Below are 19,418 nucleotides of genomic sequence, written 5' to 3'. Positions count from 1 at the left end.
CATCCCAAAGGAAAATGTGATTTCTCTGGACCCAGGCAGGGGTCAAGATCGTATAATCCAGATATCAAAGACTGACATAACAATAGTTGATAAACAAAGTGATTGGTCTCAGATGGCGGGTGCCCTATGTGTTAGGAAACAAGGGCCGGCCATTCAATTACCCTAATGATCTATGTCAACCTTTATCATATTTGTCTTCGAAAACGTGAGATCACATTCATTTACTTACCAATCCCACTGTAGGCCGAATTATGAAAATGCATCCTGTAATATTTTTACAGGAAACCTGGCTAATGAAAGCACCGGTATTGGATGGCTATGCGTCCAATTTTCAGGCAGCCAAAAAGGGTGATTATGGTCGGCCATTTGGAGGCCTACAAACACTTGTGAGACTTTTTGTGTTGTTGAATGTATAAATGTGTGCACCGGTCCTGGCAATGTCGATTTACCAGTTGGGGTTGAGTGGGCACTGCTTAATTCATCAAAGGTTTTTTGAGTAGTTCTTGTTTTGTTTTTTTTATTATTTGGTCCTGTCGCCAGATGACACCCCATTTGCACAATGGAGTGATACGATAAATTTGCCAAGTATTTGTCTGGGTGTGATGTCCCTGACAGCTGGAAGGACCTGCGTGGAAATCCACTTAGTTTGTTCAATTTCTCTTATTGTAGTCTTCTCCAACACGGGGTCTGGCATGGATTCACATGCTCATGAATATTCCCCGTCGTCAGGCTGGGAATCCTCGGTAAAGAAAAAACCAGTATCAGTTTCGTTTCTGATCTGTCTTTCGTAGTAGTAACCAATCATTGATCTCTGCGTCATACTGACCACAGCCAATGACTGCCCTCTACCTAAGCCCCGCCTCTGGCAGCCATCTTCAGATTTTTACCGCACGTTCAAGTGTTGGGATCCTCGTGCTATTGCTCTCGAGCGTTAGTGCTATTTTTCACGTTTTTTCCTCAAAAACTTCGATTTTTTTGGTCAAAAGAGCCTCAAGCTCCACTGTTTCTTCATCTGATCAATGGGGACCCGTGTCGGATTCGTCTACGCCCCTCAAGGGTGAAGATTTCGTCGAGCCACGCTTTTGGAGGACTCCAGAAGTTTCTCAGGCCCATCTCGGACATGGCCCAGGAGAAGGGAAGCTCGACGCCCGGAAAGCTGTTCAGGGTCTGCCCTGGATGCCAGCTTCAGAATGTCTTTAAGGAGGACGAACACTCCTTTTGTCTTTACTGCCTACATGAGGACAAGACGCACGTGGAGAAGGACTGTGTGTTTTGCGGCAATATGTCGGAGCGGACCATGAAGGACCGCCAACAACGTCTCGCCAACTGGCTGGAAGGGAAGAGCCCGTCAGGCGAGAAGAAGAAGAAGAAATCCGAGCGGTCTTCTAAGACCTTTGAGGACGCCCCGGCGACGGGGGTCCAACACAAGGCCAAGCACCGCGAGTCTGCTGGCACCGGGAGCGCCGAACGGTCGGGCTCTACGCGCGCCAGGCAGGGCGCATCCTCCCCGGCACCATCAACCACGAGCCAACGCTCTGGTTCGGGTAAGAGGAAGGCCGAGCACCCGGCGAAGCTCCTGGAGAGGCCCCAGTCGAGCTCTAAGGCCCCATTGGAGGGAGAGCGAGGCAGTGACCCTCCCCCCAAGGAGAAGGCGGTGAGCGCACCTAAGGTGGTGAAAGCCTTAATCCATCCGGCCAAGGCCTCTATCGAGACAGTCGCGGTGGCCCTGACTCAGCCTGTGGAGGCTACACCAGTGGTGGCGACCTCGGGGCTCAGAGTCTCCCTACCACCCCGGAGGGAGTCCTCTTTTATGCCCATCGACAGGACCCCGTGAAACCTCCGACGGAGAAGAAAAAGGGGGGGTAGGAGGTAATCGTGGATTCGGCCTCAACCTCTGAGGAAGAGCTGATCGAAGTCTTAAGCCACGGCGTTGGCGTGGAAGAAGACCAGCCCGTCGGGAGGGACCCCGACGTAGGAGACGACGATAACGTTGAGGGTGCCGACGGGGCCCCTGACCGCCCGTCAGACTCCCCTCAACCAGTGCCGCAAGACAACTCGGCGGCCATTTTGTTGGCTATACAGTCCTTATGCTCGGAGATGAGGACGAGACTGCCGTTACCACCAGCGGAGAAACCGCTCCCAACGGGGGACCCGGAGCCAGGCCCTTCTGGGAGCCCTCCCCCTAAGAGAAGAAGGATTCATCCTCCACCTCCTTTTCAGCCATCGCGTCCTGTTCAGCCCTCCTCCCCATCCACGACTCATGGGGATGATACGTGGACTGTTTCACTCCATGATCGCCAGGGCATCCGAGCTTTTCCAGCTCTGCCCGGAAGAGAAGAAGGAAGGTTTCCTTTATCAACGGCGCGAAGAAAAGAGGAAGACGGTCCTCTCCGTACCTCTACTGGACGATATTTGGGATGAGGGCCTCGCCCTCCTCAAGAACCCATCCACGACGCCGGCTAGAAGGGATTGGTACGAGAAGAAGTACCGGGTCCCGGACGCGGCCCCCTTGTGCCTTCGGGCAAGCCGACCCCGGACTCGGTCGTCTCCGCGGCGGCCAGGAAGAAAGCGGGGGGGGGGTGCAGCCTGTACGTCGACCTCCCCGCCGGACGGCGAGGGAAAGAAATTGGATACAATGGGACGCAGGGTCATCTCGTCTGCAGCAACGACGATTAAGGCGGCCAACGCCTTGGCTATCGTAGCCCGCTACGACAGGGAGTTGTGGTACAAACTGGCCCCCCTGCTGGACTTCCTACCGGACGACAAGAGGGCGGATGCCCTAGAGATCTTGCAGGAAGGAGAGGTGGCGTCGGACCACGCCATAACGATTGCGACGGACATCGCTGACACTGGATTTCGCCAGTTGGGCAACGGCGTGTGCCTTAGGCGGCGTGGATGGCTCAAGGCTACTGACTTCCGTCAGGACGTGCAGACCAGAGTCTTGGACATGCCGTTCGACGGAAACAACCTGTTTGGGAAAACAGTGGAGGATTCCCTTCAAGCCATCAAGGCAGACACGGAGACGGCCCGGGCTCTTGGGGTTCTCCAGCAACGGCGGCTGCTCTTTCGGAGCGGCGGAGGCAAACAGGGTGCCTCCAAAGGTTCCGGCGGCGGATTTTCCACCTACCGTCAAGCGGCCCGTTCGTCGTCGCCGGAAGCTTACAGGGGACGAGGCAAGTCAGGCGGGCCCCGCCGTCGTCGCCAAGGAGGTCAAGGCAGCAAAGCCTCGTCGAAGCAGGACTGAACCGGCAGTAGGGTCGGGCCCCCACCGAAGCACCCCGGTGGGAGGCCGGCTGGCGAGCTTCGTCAGCGTGTGGGAGTCCATCTCCACCGACCGTTGGGTGCTGGACGCCCTAGCCCGGGTCATGCGCTCGAGTTTCTAGAGGTGCCCGCGCGTCCCCCCTGTGGCCAGGAAAGAACATCATGTCCCTCAACTTCTCTTGGAGGTAAAGGCGATGCTCAAGAAGGGCGCCATCGAGCTCGTCCCAAAGAGGCTTCGGGGCTCCGGAGTTTACTCCAGATACTTCCTCGTGAAGAAGAAGACGGGAGGATGGCGCCCCATCCTGGACCTACGACGACTGAACAAATTCATCAAGGCACGGAAGTTCCGGATGGTCACCCTCCAACACGTCCTGGGTCAGCTGGAGGAGGGCGATTTCCTGTCGTCGTTGGATCTGGAGGATGCCTACTTCCATATTCCCATCCTAAAGGGACACCGAAAGTTTCTCAGGTTCGTGGTCCAAGGGCGTCACTATCAGTTCAGAGCCCTTCCCTTCGGACTGAGGTCGGCACCCAGGGTGTTCACCAAGTGCCTCGCACCGGTGGCGGCGCAGCTGCGCCGAGAGGGGATCCACGTCTACCCCTACCTGGACGACTGGCTCATCCGAGCGAAGACGAAGAAGCTCGCTGTGGAGCACACGGCAAGGACCGTCCAACTTCTCACGGACCTGGGATTCTCCATAAACTACGCCAAGCCCCACCTGGTGCCCGTGCAAGACGCACTGTTTCTGGGAGCGAAGCTCGACACAGTGTCGCTTCTGGCCTCTCCGTCGGAGGAAAGGACGAGGGCCATTTTGGGCAAGGTGCAGCGGATGCTGGTTGCGGACGCGGCCAGAGTGAGGTCCATCAAGTCCCTCCTCGGAATGATGTCTTCTTGCATTTACCTCATCCCCCTGTGCAGGCTCCGGATGCACCCGTTGCAGGAGTTCCTGGACGCGCGCTGGATCCAGACGACGGGCAGCTTCGAGGAGAGGATCACACTCGACGAGAGTTTCCGACGAGCGATCCGGTGGTTGGGCACCCGCGCGCATCTGACGGCGGGCATGGACTTCCAGACCCCTGACCACTAGGAGACAGTGACCACGGATGCCTCCCTGGAAGGGTGGGGAGCGCACACCGAAAATCTGCACGCGAGAGGCTTTTGGCTCCCGACGGAGAAGTCCCTCCATATCAACGTCCTGGAGCTCCGTGCAGTGTTTTGGGCCCTCAGGTCCTTCCTTCCGTCCCTCAAGGGCAAGGTGGTGAGGATCTTCACCGACAACACCACCACCATGTTCTACATCAGGAAACAGGGCGGAACCAGGTCCCCAGCCCTGTCCAGGGAGGCGCAGGATCTGTGGCATTGGGCCGTCGCCCAAGGGATGTTTCTGGTGCCGTTTCATCTGGCAGGGATAAAAAACACCATCGCCGACTCACTCAGCAGGGAGCTGCGCTCGTGCCACGAGTGGGAACTACGACAGGATCTAGTGGACCGCCTCTTCCGACGGTGGGGCACACCCCAGATCGATCTGTTCGCGACGGCGACGAACTCCAAGTGCCGGAGGTTCGCCAGCAGGTTTCCCCAGCCGAGGAGCATGGGCGATGCTTTCTCGTTCCCCTGGGAGGGCCTGTTTCTATACGCGTTCCCTCCAATGCCATTGCTGATCCGGCTCATCAACCAGCTCAAGAGGTCACGCTGCAGGATGATCCTCGTCGCACCTGCGTGGCCGAGGCAGATATGGTTCCCGGACCTTCTGGACTTGTCAGCGTCCCCGTCAATTAAGCTGCCAGTGGACGCGGATCTTCTCTCCAGGGAAGGAGGTGCCATCCTCCATCACGACCCGAAGTCGCTGAACTTGCAAGTCTGGCTCCTGCAGCGTTAGAGTTTGGAGGATACGACATACCGGCCGACTGCAGAGAGGTTCTTGCAAAGGCCAGGGCGTCCTCAACTCTTAAATGCTACGGACACAAATGGAAGAGGTTCTCTGTCTGGTGCCACGCACAGAAGTTTAACCCTCTACGGATTACGGCTCCCCAAGTACTGCCGTACCTACTGACGCTGGCCAAAGCTGGACTGGCGCACGCGTCCATCAAGATTCATCTTGCTGCGATCTCCCGATACACCAGAACCACGGGGCGGACGTCTTTGTGGTCTCATCGTCTGGTGAAAGAGTTCATGAAGGGACTGTTCAGATCGTTCCCGCCGGTGAAGGCTCCGGCCCCGGCGTGGGAGCTCAACGTGGTGCTGACCAAGCTCATGGGACCTCCGTTCGAGCCTCTGCACTCGGCTCCGTTGAAGTTCTTGTCGTGGAAAACAGCTTTTCTTGTGGCCATCACCTCCGCACGACGGGTGTGAGAGATCCAGGCCCTTTCCTGCAAGGCCCCGTACTTGACTTTTCACGACATGAGGGTAGTGCTCAGGACGCACCCCTCCTTCATGCCCAAGGTGCCGTCAGACTGCCACCTCAACGAACCCTTGGTGTTGCCTGTTTTCTTCCCGTCGCCTTCGTCACCGGCTGAAAGGACTTTGCACTCGCTGGATGTGGCTAGAGCGCTGAAGTTCTACGTGGACCGCACAAAGTGTTTTCGGAAGACGTCACAACCCTTTCTGAACTTTGGACCTGTCAATCAGGGGAAGGCTCTCTCGAAGGCTTCCATTTCCAGATGGCTCTCCGGCTGTATCATGTACTGTCATCGGTTGGCAAACCGACCGCTGCCTGGCCGTCCGAGAGCCCATTCCACCAGAGCGATCGCAGCTACCACGGCGTTCCTATCTGCTGTGCCCTTGCTGGACATCTGCAGGGCTGCTACGTGGAGGTCGACGCACACCTTCACGAAATTCTACTGCGTCGATCGGGATTCCAGGGAGGAGTCCAGGGTCGGCCAAGCAGTGCTGCGCAACCTGTTCGCCTAAGGTGAGCCTTTTGAGGAGGTAAGATTTGCTTAATGTTGAGTTTTGGATGTAATGCTTAATGTTGAGCCTTTGCCACCTCCCGTGGTTGTGCATGTGTGTACTGCTATGTATTCTTTATTCATGAGCATGTGAATCCATGCCAGACCCGATGCTGGAGAAGGAACAAGTTACTTACCTGTAACTGTTGTTCTCCAGCATGGGTCTGGCATGGATTCACATGCGAACCCTCCCGCCTACCCCTCTGCGGCTCTTCACTTGGTCATACTGCCACTTCACGTGCTACCAAATCTGAACATGGCTGCCAGAGGCGGGGCTTAGGTAGAGGGCAGTCATTGGCTGTGGTCAGTATGACGCAGAGATCAGTGATTGGTTACTACTACGAAAGACAGATCAGAAACGAAACTGATACTGGTTTTTTCTTTACCGAGGATTCCCAGCCTGACGACGGGGAATATTTATGAGCATGTGAATCCATGCCAGACCCATGCTGGAGAACAACAGTTACAGGTAAGTAACTTGTTCCTTTGCAAATATGCAGAAATGATGATTCATCAAATGGTTTGGACATTTTTGTAAATAAATGTCTTTATTCCAAAAAGGCAACCCATATCAGGCATTCTGTAGATTGTGGCATAGATATTTTGATTTTTAATATCTATTGGCATGCTGGCTTTTGTCTTTGTTTATAGACAACAATTATGACAAGTGCAAATGATTGATTCGATAAATAGGTGGGTGTTCAAATTTTCCTTTCCGAGGACTGTAAATGAGTTTTATGATGACAGCGACCACTAGAGGCACATCTGAAAGGTTGACCCGAAAATAATTTTATGGGCCAATGTGGCTAACTAGTCTTGGTGGAATGGGCCTCACATTGTTTAACGGTTGAATAGCCAGTGACATCCCAAGTAATTTTACCTGGACTAAAGGAATTCTTCATTCTACATTGGACTATATTTTTGCTTCTAAGGAACTCTTTGATAAATGTAAATCTCTGCATACATGTCCCTCAGTTGTCAGTGATCACAGTATTATGCTCACCATATTTGAAATAGTAACATCAAATAGTGGTCTTGAGACCACTGCTTGTGATCGAAGGGTGAATAATTCAGGTACCCTAGTGTCCTGGAATCCTAATTCCGTGCAACGATTGAATGATATCTCCACAATACACATGAATCTTAGTTTACCTGATTGGCAGTATAATATTTTGTCAGTGGATACTTATGAAGTGTTCATTGATTAACTTATAAAGACGGTTTTCCAATTGGTACGGTGAGAGTGGGTGATGGTAAAAAGAAACATATAGACTGCTTCGATACTGCAGTAGCCAAGAGAAAAGGGGAATTGAGAAAGATGATTGCAACAAATTATAAGAGCCCCCCATCGCCTTCTTCACAGGTTACACAGCTGTGTTACACTGCGATTCTGAAGGTACTAATATTGCCTGCTTCACCAGTGTGTCCATTGTCTCATAAATGCCCTTGTCTGCTTCCTTTGATATGGGATGCTGTCTTCCCCTTGGTAGGATAGCTCCTGGTTTTAGCTGTATTGTTACCACTCCAATCCTATTTAACAATCCCACGTCATAGGGACTAGTAGTTGATAAGACATTGAGAACCCGCCCTAAGTCGTCTTCGAGACATGGTGGAGGTTGCTTTCGCAACACTACCATTCTCTGTGCACTTCCCTATAATGTATTCGCACCCAATGTGTTCTACTCGTGTCAAATATCACCTCATTGTCTGATCTATCCTCTTGGAATAATTCCTCATCTGTCATGTCAGGCAATATTATTGTCTCGCTTCTCACTATGACTATTTCTATTGGGATCACCGTTCCTTCCTTCTTGTCTAAGGGAATCTCTGGTCTAAATAAGAACTTGTTCGGTATTCGTAACAGCTTCCCCGTATCCCTGGAAGCCATGCGATTAAAATTTCCACCCCATTTGAAAATAGTTCAATGTCTACTGACACCCCCCTCTGCACTGTCTTCCCACAATAAGCTTGCATGAGTTCCCTCACGTTCATGTAATGAATTCATGGTGTCGAGCACACTATCCCCTTGTCAGTGAACGAAATGGTCATGTTCAGTCTGCTCATCATATCTCTACCCATTGTATTTATTGGTGTCTGTCGGGACTATAATAGTGGCATGGTCATGTCGTGCTGCCCTACAGAAAGTGATAATACGTCAGTAAAAGGAACCAAATCTGACGGGCCAGAAAATCCCTGCGCATTCATGGAAATGCCTGACATTGGATATCTCCCCTTCCTGATACAAGATCTAGACGTCCCTGTATCCCAGAGAAAGCAATATGTCTTGTCACCTAGAGTCACCCCTATAAGTGGTTCCTCAGTCGGATTAGGTGTAACGGATAGGTTCGAACACATCAGGTCTGTCTGTGGGCTGTCCTATTGTGGATATAGTGACATCCCCGTTCCTGTAAATGGATTGACACTTATGACAGTCCCTCCCCCCACCCCTCCCAGTTTTCGCACGGGAGTCTACATCTGCATCGTGGAGTCTGCATGTGTCGTTGCTATGGTGTTCTATTGGATTGGTGCTTGTTGCATTGGTTGTGACTGCTTCATGTGCCCCTGTGTCTGCAATGCATGTGTCATGGGCTGATATCGTTGCGTTTGCATGTCCTGGGTATGCATCTGTAGAGATGCGTATACCTGTGCTTACATATCTTGCGTGTGCATCTGTTGTGGCGCATATGTCTGCGTGGACATGTAGTCTTGAATGTGTTGTCCGTTCTGCTCAGTCTGGTACATGTGTTTTTGTTGCTTTTCCCCCGTTTTGGTATATCGATCCTCTATCCCTGCACACTTGAGCTATTTGTCCTTGTTTTCCACAAAGCCAACATACTATGGGACCCCCCCCCTTTATCCCCCTTGAAACACTCCTGGGTTCTGCTGCATTGGGTGTCCGAACCCTCTTCCCCGAGAGATCACTCCTTGTCCTCTTGACCCCTGGTTCATAGCCCTTCATCCTGCGAAACCTCCCCCTGCCATCTGTGGCTTGTTCTACATGTTAGCACCACCCCTTCCATAGTATATTTTGATATTTTTTTCTGCACTCGTTTTGCTTCCTCCTGCTTTTTTTCTCGAATTCTCATGCATTCATCTGCAATAGTGCACTATAGTTAGCTGGATCTCAGACCGCGGTTCATCCTTTATCCCCACTAGCTTCTTAAACTGTTTTTGCCCTTGGTCTGGTAGCCCTGGCATCATATATGATACCGCGACGCGGCACCACAGCGAGGCTGAGCCTCGTTCCGGGCACATCAAAGCCCCTTGCCTCTGCCGGTAGGCGGATACGCCGGCCTGCACGAAGGCCTATAAAGGCGTTGTTTGGCCCCCAGGATCTCCCTTCCAGACGACCTCCGACGAGGGTAGAGGGCAGGAGCCCCCCCCCTCTTCCAGCAGACCACCCACGCAGCAACTGCAGACCCGCTGCAGAGCACACGGCGGCCTGCCTGACCGTGTCCCTCCCGCTTGCCTGACTCCTCCATGCCGGGCGCGACGCGGCACCACAGCGAGGCTGAGCCTCGTTCCGGGCACATCAAAGCCCCTTGCCTCCGCCGGTAGGCGGATACACCGGCCTGCACGAAGGCCTATAAAGGCGTTGTTTGGCCCCCAGGATCCCCCTTCCAGACGACCTCCGACGAGGATAGAGGGCAGGAGCCCCCCCTCTTCCAGCAGACCACCCACGCAGCAACTGCAGACCCGCTGCAGAGCACACGGCGGCCTGCCTGACCGTGTCCCTCCCGCTTGCCTGACTCCTCCATGCCGGGCGCAACGCGGCACCACAGCGAGGCTGAGCCTCGTTCCAGGCACATCAAAGCCCCTTGCCTCCGCCGGTAGGCGGATACGCCGGCCTGCACGAAGGCCTGTAAAGGCCTTGTTTGGCCCCCAGGATCCCCCTTCCAGACGACCTCCGACAAGGGTAGAGGGCAGGAGCCCCCCCTCTTCCAGCAGACCACCCACGCAGCAACTGCAGACCCGCTGCAGAGCACACGGCGGCCTGCCTGACCGTGTCCCTCCCGCTTGCCTGACTCCTCCATGCCGGGCGCGACGCGGCACCACAGCGAGGCTGAGCCTCGTTCCGGGCACATCAAAGCCCCTTGCCTCCGCCGGTAGGCGGATACGCCGGCCTGCACGAAGGCCGTACAAAGGCCCTGTTTGCGCCTGTTAGCGCAATGGTAGCGCACAGGCGCTGCACCTTATCTACCTCTCCGGCTCCACTGAGACTCTCACGGTAAGGCCCTAGGGGCATTTACTGCAGGACTCATATCACTATACTGTACCTGACCCGCAACTCTTGTAATATTGCATCTGCCATTCAAAGTCAGTTGCTGTTGGCGCTATGTCTAAAACCAGCTCTCATTGATAACCTGAAATGCTTGTCCTACTGTTCACTGCATTCCAGCCCCGCTAACTAACTACTGCTCTGCCCACTAATGATCACCATGCAATGACACTTGGACTATGCCTGTATATGTTGCACTGTCCATTACCTATTAGGCCCTCATCTGACGCTAACATTAGGATATCTGTATAGCCGAACTCTGTTGCGCCTCACAACTTGAACTAGAGTCTGATCGCCCTCAATTGCTACTAGCCTTAGCACATAGGTATTGCCTAATTTTGTTTCTGATGACCCTTTTGCCTATGCACCCTGCTAATGACCTATGCTTTTGTGCCTTGATTGCTAAAATCGAATCTAGGTGACCCTTTTGCCTATGCACCCTGCTAGTGATCTATGCTTTTGTGCCTTGATTGCTAAAATCGAATCTAGGTGACCCTTTGCCCATGCACCCTGCTAGTGATCTATGCTTTTGTGCCTTGACTGCTAGTGACCTATGCTTTTGTGCCTTGATTGCTAAAATCGAATCTAGGTGACCCTTTTGCCTATGCACCCTGCTAGTGACCTATGTTTTTGTGCCTTGATTGCTAAAACCGAATCTAGGTGACCCTTTGCCCATGCACCCTGCTAGTGATCTATGCTTTTGTGCCTTGACTGCTAGTGACCTATGCTTTTGTGCCTTGATTGCTAAAATCGAATCTAGGTGACCCTTTTGCCTATGCACCCTGCTAGTGACCTATGCTTTTGTGCCTTGATTGCAAAAATCGAATCTAGGTGACCCTTTGCCCATGCACCCTGCTAGTGATCTATGCTTTTGTGCCTTGACTGCTAGTGACCTATGCTTTTGTGCCTTGATTGCTAAAATCGAACCTAGGTGACCCTTTTGCCTATGCACCCTGCTAGTGATCTATGCTTTTGTGCCTTGACTGCTAAAATCGAATTTAGGTGACCCTTTGCCTATGCACCCTGCTAGTGACCTATGCCTTTGTGCCTCGATTGAAAAAATCAAATTTAAGTGACCCATTAGACTAGACCTTACGCTACTGGATAACAACTACACTGTACTAGCCTTATCTTGCCCAATATCACAATGTATCTCCATGCGCTTTACACAGTGTTACTGAGATCAATACTGCACATCTTGAACAGCCAAAACCTAACCATGCTACCCAATTTACCAGCACTTGTGCCCGCATATAACCCATACACATCAACTGAAATGACCTCCACACCTTGCCCTATTCTCTTGAGGAACTTTAGATTACGTGCCAGGCTCTCAAGGCTCCATGACCCTCTATCTAAACTAGCCCACAATAAGGTGACTAGGACTCCATCCCTACACCCTCTTCAACTGAACAGTAGACTCCACCGTGAACCCATCCGTGAACAGAAAAGTACGCACAAATCTGTGCCACCACCCCTATACCCAGTAGATCTCGGGACTAAGGGTGCACTAATAAATGCCCGCTCCATGGTAGCCCATGCTTCAGACATTGCCGACCTGCTACACAACGAAGACTTGGACTTCTTAGCAGTCACCGAATCTTGGCTCCACCCGACGGCAGGCCCTGCAATTATGCTAGCGGTACCAGATGACTACACGCTATTAAGACTTGATCGTACCACCTCTAGAGGCGGAGGTCTTGCCATCATAGCCAAAACTAAATTCCCTATTACAATTGATTCACCCACTAATGTTACTTCCTGTGAATCTCTAACCGCCAAGTTAACACTATCTAATACCCAATCCATCTCCATTCACCTTATCTACCGACCGCCGGGCCCCTTAGGGTCATTTGAAGAAGACCTCACAGACATCTTATCAAACAATCTTAAAAATTCCTCACAACACATCTTACTAGGAGACTTTAACCTAGGATTTAGCGACCCCGCAGACGCCAATGCCAGTACAATCAATAACACCCTAGAGGAACTGGGCTTCACCCAGAAGATCACTGAGCCCACCCATATCAAAGGGAGAACTCTGGACTGGCTAGCTGTGCCAGTCCTAGTCTCTGCCATACTCCCGCAGCCTTGGACAGACCATTACTTTATCTCGTTCACCCTAGAGGCAACCCCAGCACAAGCTAACGGCATAGCTCCAGCTGTCCAATCCCGAAATAAAAAAAACATCACCCCCGAAAACCTAATCCCGCTAATCACACCAACCTTAAATGTCATCCCGGCTCATATAGATCCATTCACGATGGTGGACATCTATAATAAAACCATGCTCTCATCCCTTGATGCCATAGCCCCTTTAAAGCTAAAAAAGAGCAAGCCCCGGAAACACATCAACTCCTGGTTTTCGCCTCATCTTAAAGCCCTCAGGCAGGAAAAGCGACGCTGTGAAAAAATCTGGCGAGCTTACCCCTCATAAAATAATAAAAAAAACTTGAGCAGTCTAGCTTCCCAATATAAAAAAGAAATTTATATTGGCCAAACAAACGTCTTATAGTACGCGAATCTCACAAGCTAAATCTAACACTAGAGAGCTTTTCACAATACTTAAAGAGGTTGAATCCCCGATCCAAGTGCCCGACTCATGTATCAAAGATAAAAACTGGTGCACGGGCATACAAAATGCCCTAGCGAACAAAATCTCCTCCCTTAAGACTAAAATAAGCATTAAAAAAGAAACTCTGCTCTCCTCTACTAAGCCGAGTACCGCCTCCCATAAAAAGGCTCACCCGACTCAATCATCCCACCCAGCGCACAACCCCACCTTTAACTTCCATAAAGTATCCACCAAAGAGGTAGAAAATACTATTCTCACCCTCAAACCTTCAAATTGCCACAGAGACCTATGCCCCGCTCAACTGATTAAGGATGCAGCCCATGATCTCGCACCATTTATTACCAAACTAATAAATGCGTCTTTCACATCAGGCACTGTACCTAATAATTTAAAACAGTCCTGGGTCCTCCCTCTGCTTAAAAAAACAAACTTAGACCCATACACTCCAACTAACTACCGCCCCATCACCACAGTACCGTTCCTTCTTAAAATCATCGACAAATTAGCATACCACCAGATCCAACATTACCTTGAGCACTTCCATCTCCTAGGCGTCCGACAATCGGGCTTCAGGCCACAGCATGGAACCGAAACTGCACTTATAGATCTCAAGGCACAGATAGACGAGCTGAGAGACCAGGGCAAGACAGCACTATTGTTACTCCTCGATCTCTCTGCAGCCTTCGATCTGGTCGGCCATGAGATCTTGTGCAACCACCTACAAAAAGCTGCCCACTTCTCCCAAGAAGCAACCAACTGGATCCAATCCTTCCTCAATAACCGCACGATGAGAGTCTTCTCATTGTCAGCAGCAGCCGACCCTACACCTATCACTTGCGGCGTGCCTCAAGGATCTTGCGTCTCCCCTACACTTTATAACATTTTCACGAAGCCCCTTTTCGATGATCTAGACGATCTGGGTATCACCTACACTAATTACGCCGATGATACCCAGATCCTCATCCCGTTGTCGGGGGGATTACGACAAGGATTTGGCCTTCGTTAATAAAGTGTACCTCATCATCCAGGCATGGATGGCCTCACACGGTCTATGCCTGAATGATGACAAGACGGAACTCCTTATTCTAGGATCTACACCCTACCTCAACAAACTGGGCCACAAATGCTCATCGTTCATAATTGACGACAACAAGATTAAAGTAGCTAAGGAGGTTAAAACCCTCGGCTTCTATCTAGACTCCACCCTCACCTTCAACAAACAAGTGAATGCAATGGCCTCCGCCACCTCCTACACTTGCAAACTCATTATGGCAGCCAAACCCTTTCTCTCCACCACCAACTGTACCACCCTGGCCAGGGCACTGATCCTGTCAAAGCTGGACTACTGTAACGCTCTATATGTAGGTTGTAACAAATATATCTCAAATAAAATCCAAATCCTCCAAAATAATGCCCTTAGAGCGGCCCTCAGTATCCCGAAGAAAGCCCATATCTCAGTTTCCAGAAGATCTGCCAACTGGCTATCCACCAAGGACAAGATATTCCTTAAATCGCTATCTCTAATTCATAAATGCCTCCACCAAGCAGCCCCTCAATACCTCATCGCCAGATTTACTAGACCCACCCTCTCTCGCCCCTCGAATGGCCAATTCCAACCTTCTTCTGGTGCCCAGGTTCAAACGTACAATGTCTGGAGGTAATAGCTTCCCAGTAAAAGCAGCGCAATTCTGGAACTCCCTTCCTCCTACCTGCAGGGAGGACCTACCCTACCACCAGTTCAGAGCCAGGACTGTCCACTGGCTCAAATCTCTCGACTCATAATGACTTCCGATGCCCAGATGCGCCACTACCATGTGGCTCCTTACCTCATTGAATGTAAATATGTATATAGTACAGCCTACAATGTTTATGTCCTACCCTTCCTATTTGGTGTGATACGTCCGGCACTGTAACCGCAGCTGGACCTCACCCCACTGTATGTAACTAAGTTTTGCAACCCTCTTGCTGCCTTTGCACCTGGCTACCCCTGGGTTTGGTGCGCATTATAAATAAATACAAATAAATACAAATACAAATACAAATAACCTGTTTTTTGTCCCACAGTTCTCTCGCCTCAAGTTGCCATCGCTCTTGAATCTGTTGAAGTGGGTCTTCGTCCTCACGCATTTTGCTTGCCATAATCGCGCTTATGTCTGAAGTGTCTGGATATTGCACCCTTAGAGCTTGCCATACGGCTGCTCAGCAGTTACGTGTGCCGTGTTTTGTGCTGTCACTCCACAATATCCTGCTCTTTTCCATACATCGTCAGCTACCTCCCCAAGAATAGCTGTGAGTAGGCTTTTCATGTCTCCCACTGCTAAGGTCATCCTTGCTGTTAGTCTTTCTATCTCGTACATACACTTGCCAGCCCCAGCCATCAACAAAGGTAGTTTACATCTTAAATTGTCTTTGTCCATTTGCTGCCACAGAATATATTGAGGTTGCCCACCTCCCTTCTCCAGTAATGGGAAGTCTTAGTCTCCCTGCTCTGTCTTGTCCCCCTATGTCTTTAGTGGTTGTGAACGCCCTTGCCATCCCTGTGCTTTCCGTCCTGGCTAGGCCCTAAACCTCTGCGCATCCAGAGTGATATCATCGGTGTCTTGCGCCCAATACCCCCAACCCCCCACCCCGTGGGGCACGACAGTCGCCCTTTGTCTCCTTCTTATCTGCCCATGCCTTCCTCATTAACTATACTGTGTCTCGTGTCTCTGTCTAGGCTCACTTCCCTGGAGCGGAGAAAGGGTTTTCCCCTCATCATCTTCACTCCCATGTGAATCTTCGTCTGACCCCATGGTTATGATGGTACTGTCACTGTCCCCCCCCTCCCCCCGCCTGTTGTTACTGAAACTAAGTCTCCTTAAAATTATGCCGTCCTGGTGCTTTCCCTTGGTTCGATCTATAACATTGCATTCTCCCCTCTGAGGGTTCAGCACTCACACCTGCTCCTCTAGAGTTCTCCTATCCTTCTCCGTATACCATCCCCATCCTCATCATTTAAACTTGCAAAATCCATCTTAAACCCTACTACTTTGGTAGAGTGTCTCTCTCTGCTCTTGTCCCTGTCTCTTTCGTTTCTACGTTCGCCTTCTTTCTTGCATCAACTTTCTTTAACGATCAGCTTGATTTCTAACCTCCTTTTTTCATTCTTTAGCAGCGCTGGTCTTGTCCGCTCTTCTCCTCCCTTTCTCTTTGCTATATCTTCTAGCTCTCTATTTTCTTCACTCCTTCTCTTCTTTCTCGCACTCCTGCTTGCTCTCTTTCCTTTCGTCATTTTTCATTTTCCTTTTTCCTCCCTTTCTCTCCAATGCACTTCCTTTATTATCTCTGCCCATTCTTTAGCTTCCTCCTCCTTGTCTTTACTGTGCACTGCTTCCTTTTCCACGTTCCCTGTTTGGCTGGCTGATTTTCCATCTAGTTTGAGCAATATCTGCCCACTTATCCATTTAGTTGATGCTACTAACTCTTGGCCATAGCAAGTACTGTCTTCCCTGCGTCATTCTCCTTTAATTTTGCTTGCATCTCGCTGCGCTCTTTGCATTTGCTGCTATTGTCTTGTGTCGCCTTATCGCTTGTGTTGTGCTATCGAGTGCGTCTCTGCTACTATACGATGGTGGTGCAAAAGTGGGATTTGTGTATCCTGCCGCTGCTTTTAATTCTTTCATGGGGTAAAATCCCTTGCTCTCCGTTGCTGTGTCTGCGTCTACTGTTTGAGAAGGAGGTGGAGAGGGAGCCGAGTGCTGTTAGCTCTCCGTATCCCGTTGGCTCAGAATCCAATGTCGCTGAGTCAAATCCCCTTCCTCGTCTTGACATTTTTTCCACAATTCTAGTATGGCCAATCGATTGCTTAATTTACTCCCCGTATATGCTGCCTGCAGATTGTTGCAGCACACATTGGGTAAAACCTCAGTCTTTGGGCTACGACTTTGACAACTTGCCCTCTGTGTCGCAAGTACATTCTGCGCTATACTCGCGTATTTTGTCTTGATACCGCAGAAGGGACATGCCTAAGTGTTGGAGAGGCATATCCCCCATTGTGTTACTTTAAACAATACTTTGTCAAATACCTACTCAACCTCAAATCAAAGTTTCCGACACTTCTGATTTGAATCAATACAGTATAAAATATTTTCTCAGCCTCTCTGGCTCAACACCATAAACACAGGCGTGATCCATGCACCGCCCCCAATGCGGCTCTCCGCCCAGAATGGTTAACTTACAATTCCACTTGCCTGCTCCTCACGCTCCACCCCATGGCACAAGAATGATTCTCAACACAATCGACAAATTGCCTACCGAGTTTCACCACGTTTCGCACTCTTCAAATCCTATTAAACAACCTCATCAGTGACGTAACCACTACCATAGAGGAAGAATTGTTGCAATACAACAAGACACAACATAACATGTACACGACTGCCTTCCTGCTTCTTCTAACAGGAGAAATCAACCAATCTTGTGATCCCTCTTCTGTAGCATTGCCTTACAGGATTGCATCTCAGAGAAACTTATAAACCCCCCCCTCCGTAATCTATGGTAGCCTTTTCTGCTAACCAATACATCCAGCTAAACCACCTCATAGTTTTTCTTTTTACGCAGGCTAATCTGACTGTCTAAGCATACCGCCCAAACTGATTGCCCAACAAACTGGTATTGTTCACCACCCCAGAAACCTTCACCTGCACCACTGAACAGATCTGTTCTCCCCAAATTTGTCATAAATCTGAATCTATACTTACATTCTGTGATCTGCTGAGATCTCTCGGGCACCAGCTCTTCTACAACCTGCCGGCTCTCCAGTCTGATAGGTGACGCACTGGAAGTGGGCAGGAAGTTTCCAAAGGCAGCTCTTGTCAACCTCTTTTGTGTTCACACGTGATTATGGATGTCGATTTCCACGGGTCACCACAGAGCCCTGCCGGCATGCGACAGGACTAGGCGGTTTCTTGCCGAAAGAACCTAGCGATCTCCTCTGCTACCAGTTTGTATAGTGTGGCCAGGTTTTTCTGTAGTCGTCACCCTAATTATTCAGAGTAAACTTGGGCCCCTCAGAAACACCCAGCCACAATAACGGAGGTCTCAGCCATGGGGCGAAGTTACTGTTGTTCATTAGCAAACAAACATAACCGGGATCACACCAGAAAAACAAGGTTCATCTGGAGCTCTTGGCTTCTAAGCATGCGTCACCAGGTTTTATTCCGGTTTGACGTCACAAATCCAGGTTCCCTCCCAGAAACCTATCGCAATGTTGCAGGGTCGCCAAAAGACATTTACAGTGGTCAGTTTGGGTATATATAAGGAATGTACAGGTTAGTATAGGTTTGTTTTGTGATTGGTTAGCCATGTCCAGTGACTCCTCATAGAAACGCCTCTACTAGCACTCATCTACAATGATTTTTGCATGCTTAAGTAACTTTTGGTCTCACCCTAAATTACTAGGGGAATCCAGACATGGACCTCTTGCTCACTATTCTTAGAGAGGCACAGCTCCACCCTACTGGTGAGGTCCAACCAGACCGAAACACGTGTCTGGGGTTGCTGTTGGTACTCTTGTTCAAACGAGAATTGCTTAGCATTTCGGTGCTGGACTGCCCTAGGACAGGACAAAGACTGATATGTTTTAGATGTCAGCTAAAGACTGAGTAAATCTCTCGTAACCGGGACTAATGTCCAGCCTCCCAGGACCCCCCTTGTTTTTTGCGTAATTTGTATAAAGCAATGCATGTTAAAATGGTACTTGTAAGGAAATTCTGAGAAGAAACAGACGTTATAAAAACCCATAGTGCAAAGACAACAGGAATAGGCTCAAAGTTGGAAATTTATCAATGGCACATTAAAAAAACAACTGATCTAAATATACAATATAAATCTGGTTTAGCAAAGACTTTTGTCAATTATGTGATAATTATTGAAAGTGAAAGCTAGTGTAAATTCCTTTTTTGGTTATATTCTTTTTAGTTGTTAGGTAGCTGAACAGAGCAAAAAGGAGTCGTGGAGCATCGGAATGAAATAGACGGACACGATTAGCAGCAGAAATTCCAATGTTGTCTGATCAGAAAGGGTTTGTTGATCGAGCAAAGAGGCTTCTTGACATATCCATGGAGACACGTCAGTAGATTGCTCATAGAGAACGTTCGAGTGAGAGATGCACTGGCGTGGTGACAAGGAGCATAAGATTAAAGTTAGCATCTGCTGATGTCAGCTTGAGGGGTGTTACGAATGCTTGGTGGAAGAGTGTGGTCTTTAGTTGTTTGCATAAATGATGGTGTTTTTGTTGTAATTTATTTCTGGCATTTGGTTTACCCTCTGAAGTATGAAAGTCTGAGCAAGACGACAGGGTCAAAAAAGAACTCCTGC

The 19,418-nt window shown here is 50.1% G+C and overlaps 1 protein-coding gene across 3 annotated transcripts in view; it reads left to right on the top strand.

Annotated features, from left to right (window-relative positions):
• The window catches only part of GTF3C3 (general transcription factor IIIC subunit 3), a 598,047-nt gene that overhangs the window by 514,049 nt on the left and 64,580 nt on the right, over positions 1-19,418 (top strand). The window lies entirely within an intron of this gene.

The sequence above is a fragment of the Ambystoma mexicanum genome, chromosome 9 (assembly GCF_040938575.1).
Source record: "Ambystoma mexicanum isolate Mex_15411 chromosome 9, UKY_AmexF1_1, whole genome shotgun sequence".
In the NCBI taxonomy this organism is placed as follows: domain Eukaryota; kingdom Metazoa; phylum Chordata; class Amphibia; order Caudata; family Ambystomatidae; genus Ambystoma; species Ambystoma mexicanum.
Note: the sequence above shows the minus strand (reverse complement) of the source record. Positions and strands in the feature narration are given on the sequence as shown.